Genomic DNA, 8,075 nt, shown 5'->3' with positions numbered 1-8,075 from the left:
ACCCCTTCACAAATATTACAGAGCTACATGTTAAACAAAGTAAAAAAGAATCTCCTCTGTCCTCTGTCTGGAACTCTAGCAGTAACTTTATTTGATTTTTAATCTAAACAAGAAATATTTACCAACTGTCGTTTCTGTGAATCAAGAAGGATGTCTTTGTGTACAAGAAATCCAAGGAAGAGTTAATCTTAACAATTCAAACTTTTCCAAACAAAACATTTGATCTCTTATCTAGCCATTTCATTGGCTGATACAAAAAGAATTAAAAAAGCTGCCTGGATGTAAAATTTGAAACCATTTTTGTAAACAGAACAATAGAGCATAACGTAACCTGTAACTTATGAATGCACCCTTCAAACTCCTCCGAGATTATGACTTTTCTCGAGTTTTCAACCTAATACGTCACTTTCAAAAAAACGTGTAAACGTGACGTAATTACAAAATTCTCAAGACATTGCAGGGAGTGTATACAATAAAATGAATGAAACGTGAGAAGAGTCTTTAAAGTTGGGAAGATTAGAAAATTTTCGTAAATTTTGACTTTAATTTAATAATTATCCTAGTGCCCCCCTGAGAATAGATGTCATAGATTGAAATAATGGATAACCTTCTGTTATTATCAATTGGTCTCACATGACACATGTGATCCCTTAGTGATCAATTTATCCTTGAAAAAGTTATTATCTAACGACTATAAACAACAACAAGCTAGATGCCGATTGGACCTACCTGATGATGAAAGTTAGATAGTAATGCGAGGAGAAAAATGAAAAAAAATTGGTCAGAAAATATAGCATTTAGCAAAAATGCATAACGCAATAAATTAATCATCATAGTGCGGAAAGGGGTCTGACCCCCCCCCCCCTTCTTGGCATCTCCCCAACTCTTAAAAATGCCTATCCCCAAGGGTTTTGGGCTAAATTTTTTATGGTAAAAAGGGAAAGGAAACAGTAAAGAAAAATTAAATCTGGCAAATATGATACCACTTTTTAGTGAAAATAAAGAACTTCCTTTCAGGCAGACCAAATTTCTTAACAGTGCTTGAAAATAATCTACAATATATGTGAGCCCCCCCCCTTCTTAAACAATCCTCCCTCCTTGCTATCCCCCTTTTTAATGAAAATTTCTGACCCCCCCCCTTCTTCACTTTTTTGGAAGGTGTCATCCCCCTCCCTTAAGAAAGGGGGGGGGGGGTCCGAACTATGATCATTGATTGTTGATGGGGGAGAGGGAAGGGTCAAGGGCAAAAATAAATAGAAAGTTCTGGTCACAAAAATCAGTTTTATTGACAATTAAATCACGCTTGATGGTGAGCATTGTTATCAATAATGTTTTTGTGTGGAAAACATAGAAATAAGGAAAAAATCCAATGCAAAAACAGCGATTTCCGGCATTTTTACCCGGAAATTGTTTTTTTCAAATCAAACTCGGCCATGTTTTGAGCATTGCGAATACACATCTTTCTGCAAAAAAAAAGAAAAAACTAAAAATGAAAATTCGAGAAAATGTCAAAAAACCGGTTTTTCCGGCATATTTCCGGCATTTTTGGATGGAAAAAAATGTTTTTCGAAAATTGGGCTCCGTCGCATTTTAAGTATTGTCATTTTGTATTATCAGTGTGCAAAATTTCATAAAAAAATATAAAGTACAGCTTGAGAAATTCAAAAAAATATTGTCTTTCTGGCAAAAATAGGTTGTTCCGGCGATTTTTAAATAGTTCTGGCTTCAAAAATCAATTTTATTGAAAATTGATACATGCTTGATGATGGGCATTGCTATTAATAATGTTTTTGAATGAAAAGACAACCAATTATAAGGAAAAAGTCCAATGAAAATCCAGAAAAACAGCGATTTCCTGCATACTCAGATCTGTTTCCCACCTCAAAAAAGCCAGTTTTCAATAATTTTGCCCCTGCCTGAAATGTAGATATCATCATCAAAATGCCCCCGAGATCTTACCAAGATCTCGATGATTTTTGCCATACTCTGCAGGAAACTGGGCTCTACTCTACCAATTTCACTTTTTACATTAATGACCAGCCAGGTCATTCATTTGAGGGCTACCGTAAGTTGGTCTAATGTCGACATCCGTCTTCTAATTCCGACATCCTTCTTTATAGATAGGAATAAGAAAAATGTTGAAATCACTGATAGACTAAAGATTTTTCACGACCCACGGCATGGCCCGAACATGTTCGGTCCTGTTCTGACCCTGCTCGGGCCACAAAAAAGTATTATTGAATCGGCCCGAACATTTTGTTCGGACCTTTAAGTAGTAGAATTTAATTTTATTTACCTTTCCTGGTTTATCATCATCCATTGTTAAATATTTTCATTAGACAAATTCAAAGTTCCAAATACCAGTTTGATTCACAAAGTTGTATAACAGTACAAAAAATGATTCAGAAAAATTCTGCTTCGAATAGGAGAAGACCACGAGAAAAGGGAATGAGATAAAGAATAAAAAGAAGACCATATTATGTAAGATTCAAATCATCCTTTTTAATAATTTTCCTAACTTAATTGGAAAATAGATGATTAACTTTTATATTTGAACAGTATATATTTGAATAAAGATGAAGATTTTTAAATTTGTTTGCTAGAATAAGGAATTTGAAATATAAATATTGGGTCCTGAAATTACACGCGCGATCGTAGCAAGTTTTCGAAAATCTGGCCCGAACCACAGATATCAGTAAAGCCCGAAGGGCTAGATAGGCAATATTAAGCTTTCTCCAGCAAAAAAAAGTGAAGCAAAAATTTGACTTTTTAAATTTCGTGCCGATGGATAGGATCTAGCATTTTAATTGTTTTCAGAGCGCGAGATAAAAAAAAATAGGCGGCAAACGCTATTTCACATCTCTTAAACCAGTGAAATTGCATATTTTAGTCACGTGACTTTGGTAGGAAATCCTTCCAAACCTAGGCTTCACTTTTCGATAAAAGCCGCAAATCTAGCCCTTCGGGTTTTACAGATCTGTGGCCCGAACATGGTCCGAAACTGCGCGGGCCATTTTTAAAAAGTATTACTCAAGAGGCCCAAACATGTTCGGGCCATGCCGTGGGTCGTGATTTTTCCTCTCATGGCGCTAATCAAAGTCAATCAGCGATTCTGACCTTCCTCAGTTTCTATTGTTCCTATCTCTAAAGAAGGGTGTCGGAATTAGAAGACGGATGTCGACATTAGACCAACTTACGGTATGCATGGCATGTTAGCCTCTCCACTAACACTGATGCAAGTTACCCAATCTCACGCCCAGGGACAAGACAAGATGCAAGACAACAGACAATGTAGCTTTTTTTAACGAATGATACCGCGGGAGTGGGTAACTTGCATCAGTGGAGGCTAACATGCATAGCCCTCTCAAATGAACCTCCACTGATGCAAGTTACCAATTGGGCCATTCCAGAAAATTTTTGTTACCCCCCCCCGTTCGGACGACGTGCATTTTTTAATTTTTTCTAGCCTCAGAAATAATTTTTCTTTTTCAGTGGTGGTCGGAAATTCTGATAAAAATCCATGTACTTTTGCAAAATGCATCGGAAATTCCACTCTTTTTTGCCTTTTTTAATTCAATTGCCTTGGAAATTCATACATTTTCTTCTCTCGCCTTGGAAATTTCGAATTTTGGTGAAAACTTTTGTCCTCAGAAATCCTGTGTCGTCCGCCCCCCTCCCCTGTTGTTACAAGACAAATTCTGGAATGGCCCATTTTTTCAGGGAAAAATTTCATCTTACAAAACCTAGTATATCCTGTTGTGTGGCTGTACTTCATAGCTCATTATTATGCAAAAAAACTCAAAACAAACCTTAAACTTTAAACTACACTTGTCCTAGAAACCTGTACCTAGAAACGGAAACTTCCAGCGCCATCCACACCACCAGCTTCTGGAAAACATAAAAGACAAACCTCCAAAATGTGATCGGCTATTGCTCATTCCGACATTTTAAATTTTCCGGGGGTTTTGCTGTTTGGGATTGTTTAGGTCAGGGTTGCTAGTAACGGCTTGTCACTGTGCCGGGTGCATACTCGGCGCCTTTGGCCCCGCAGGGTTGCTAGTAACGGCTCGAATTTCAGTCAGGTTTAAAAAAGGGGTACTTTTACCCATATTATAATAACATTACCCCCGTATTTTGCCAGTTTGGTATAAAATGTTATGAATTGCGTTAGTTTGCTGTGCGGCGATGGCTCAAGGGATAGAGCGCTGGCTTCCGAATCCGAAGGTCTTTCTTTGGTGGTGGTTCGAATCCCACTCGGTGCGAAAATTAGGTTGGTCGAAATTGATGGACAAATGATTGACAGGTATGAAAACTCAGTCAGAAATGAGAAACTCAGAAACTCAGACAGTCAGAAAAGAGAAAGACGGGATCAGAGATAAGGATCACATTTCGGAGGTTTGTATCTTACGTTTTCCCCAGCTTCTTGATCTTCACCATTTACAATTTCACAACATTTCGTGACCCTTCAGGAAGCGCGAAAATCTGTGGCGTTTAAAGGATCTGTCGCCCGCTGTGGTTTAGGGCGGAGTCGGATTATGGCGGTGTTCTTTTCCATAGTTATTAGTCGCGCGGCTGAGGTCGAAAAACGTTTCATTTCGTGATACATATTTTAGATTCCAAAAAAAACAACGGAAACTCGCGAATTAGTATGTGTAGATTACAAAATCAAAAAGTTTCCACGATATTATCGTGCAAGTAACGAGTAATTGGCGATTTTTTGCGTTTCCAGGCAAAATTGCAAGGCCTGGAAATTCATTTTTTTTCATGATTTTTGAGGGGTCTTCAAATTAAAAAAAGACCTATACCACATGATAGAGCTCTTCAAACTGAGCAAAAAAATGTATTACACCAAAGTCCCAACTTCTCTAGATCAAAAGTTATGGGCCTATTTGGGTGGTAAAAAAACTGATGGAAAACAGGGAATTTCCCCACAATCTCATTAATTTATGCAAAATAAACACCTTTGGACCACAAATAGGCCCATAACTTTTGATCTAGAGAAGTTGGGACTTTGGTGTAATACACTTTTTTGCTCAGTTTGAAGAGCTCTATCATGTGATATAGGTCTTTTTTTAATTTGAAGACCCCCCAAAAATCATGAATTTCCAGGCCTTGCAATTTTGCCTGGAAACGCAAAAAATCGCCATTTACTCGTTACTTGCACGATAATATCGTGGAAACTTTTTGATTTTGGAATCTACATATACTAATTCGAGAGTTTCCATCGAAAAAAGTGGAATCTAAGAGGTGTATCACGAAAATCATTTTCTAGCCACTTTTTTCGACCTCAGCCGCGCGACTATATATCCTGTGAAACGATTTGTTTTGAAGCAATCTCAGTCGGGTCGGGCTTTCTTTCTTCGTTTTGCAAAACCTTATCAGGTAAGGATTTAACTCCATTGTATGCTACTGCCAAACCCAGCTGATCTGCCGTAAGGTTGGTGGTCGTGGTGGCAGTGAAGAAAAGTAAAAATGCAGTGAAAAGTCCAGATTTTTTTCACAGTGTCCAGGTAGCTATGTTATTTTCCATTAACTCTATATATTGTTTTTTCGCCTGTCGTCCGCAAAATCTAGTCAGAAACTAAAAGTCTGTAGCCCGGATGATCAATGATGTCGCAATCTTGAGTATCGATCTCCTATCCGGATCGTTAAGTAATCCCCCCATCGATCACATGTCGATCCGCCATTGAGCCGTTTCGATGATCGATCTTATCGAGCATGGGCGTCTCTGGACCAATCGATTTTTCCCATGATTAATGTTAAATTGACGCAAAGGGGTGGGTTTAGACAGTTAGGAACATTTGGCGAGTTCCTGTACGCGGCCGCAATCAAAAAAATCATAACGTCACTCAATAAAAAATGGCGTTCGTGTCTTTTCGCACTTTTTTTAGCCTAGACGATGTGGCAAACATAGTAAGTATAAGCACACTGTGCTTTTAATTGGCTGACAATTTCTTTTGCGTCGGTAAAACTTTTTCAAACTTTCAGTGATGATTGATCAAACTGTTACAATGAAAGTTATTCAGCGCATTTTTTATCTTCTTACCTTCTTCATCTTTAATGAAGCACTCGAAGTTTACTGAAAGTAAGCACATAAGATATTCTTATAATTAATGATATTCATTTAAACACACTTCATTATGCGCTGCGGTGGAGTGCATGACGTAACTCGCGCGGCAACTAACTCGCCTGCTGTTGGAAGATCATATTGGGCGTTTTGGCGTTACCACCCTCGACGCAGCGAGCGCCTTTGTCTTTCCGCAACTCTTTCCACCATTTTAGATGGCCTTAACAATAGATCCAAAAGGGCGCCATAATCTTGGAAGATAATTTGTTTTGGTCTCCGGCTTTGGGAAGTAGCAATGTTTTTGGTTGTTTCCGATGGAAAACGGTAAGAAACTTAAGTTTACAAGTGTCATTTAGTTTTTGATGGCTTATAGAATGGCAGGATCCTGGATGGTTTCCCTAACTGTTAGAGTTAGAAATTTCACCAGAAATATCAATTTTGGAGACGTTTATTACATGATTGACAAATATGTTAGGCCGATGAAATTTATATATGAGTTTACCGTCGGCCGCCCGCATCTCTAAAAAGCACCCGCATGAAAATTTCATTATTTTCAAAATTCATAAATTTTTCATTATTTCCATATTTCTTTACAACTACAACCTCTATCTTTGTTGAAATCGTCTCTACGCATGTTTACACGGGTAAACAAAGAAGATTTATTACAGAAAATGCTGCCGCCCTCAATCCTACAACTGCAGTGGGCGTCCCGCTCATATATCTGCCAAACCGCCCTGACCGCCATTTTAGTTTTTTGCAAAATCTAGCGCCACTGTAGCAATCGATCTTTATTTTACGTTCGCAAAAGATGCGAAGGGTTGAAGCGAAGCAAAATTTTTTATTCTGAGAGAGCATGATTGGCAGAAATGGTGGATAAGGTGCTGTTGGGAAAATAATGAATAATGAATAATGAAATCATACCGCATCTATTTTTGGGTAAGTTCACAACGGTAAACTCATATGTAAATTTCATCAGCCTTACTTTCCATATTTCTTTTCCTCCTTTTATATACCGTAACTTGCTCTAACAGTTACATCAAAATGCCTCGAAAATGTCAATATGAAAATTGCGTAATCAGAGAACGTATGTCTCGCTCATTATAAAAAGGCAGAGACAAACTTTCAATAATTGGATTGTAACATCGAGTTAAGTCTCTTTTGTTAAGTCACCAGGGGGTAAATAAAACAGACCTTGATACATTTATCGTTTGTTTCAACTTGACGATTCGTTTAGAGGCCGTCGACAAACGATTTTCCTTTTTTTAACAGCTTCTTCTGGCCGTAAGGGGTGGGAGGGGGTCACTGCAATGCCGTTAAAAATTTTTTTAAATAAGGGAAAGTCTCACTTACAAATTCCATCAGTCCAAAAAGTAGAAACATGTGAAGAAAGGCTAAGACCAAAGCAACCACACAACATTCACCTTATTCCCGATCACCAATTAAATGCTTCGACGAGAAAAATGACTGGTCACGTGACGAAAGTCAGCAATTTTTCCCTCCGCCTTAGTTGACTCCTTGCTCCACCCATCCCGCCCTGACTTGCTGCAGGGCTTGGAGTTTCAAAATTAGAAGATTGTGACTCTCAAGCTCCAACCCTAACCCTAACTGATAGTAACCGAACCCCCGTCTAGGTCCGCGGATTGAAAAATTTCACTTGCATCCTGGAGTATGATATCGTCTGCCAACCCCTCGAATTTCGCTGATGGTTGGTCTTTTTTGTGAAATGCCGCTATTCTGTTGATTATGATTACGGAGATGATTAATTCCGACAACTTTCCGAAAAAAGTTTAGATATTACTATCAACTGTTCTAACTTGGGACGATTGGTTGAAACATGGGACTGTTGCATATCTGGTCTGTATTTTCACTTTCTGTAAAATCGAAAGAGAAATGGTGTATTTTTTAATACGCCGTTCCTTAACTCAAATCAAATGACTTTGGAGGTTCGGTGAAATAGTGGTCGAATTGCTGTCCCATGTTTTGTCAGATAGTCCCAAGTTAGAGCAGT

The sequence above is a fragment of the Clytia hemisphaerica genome, unplaced genomic scaffold, assembly GCF_902728285.1.
Source record: "Clytia hemisphaerica strain Z4C2 unplaced genomic scaffold, Clytia hemisphaerica genome assembly, whole genome shotgun sequence".
NCBI lineage: Eukaryota > Metazoa > Cnidaria > Hydrozoa > Leptothecata > Clytiidae > Clytia > Clytia hemisphaerica.
This window is presented reverse-complemented; position numbering follows the sequence as displayed.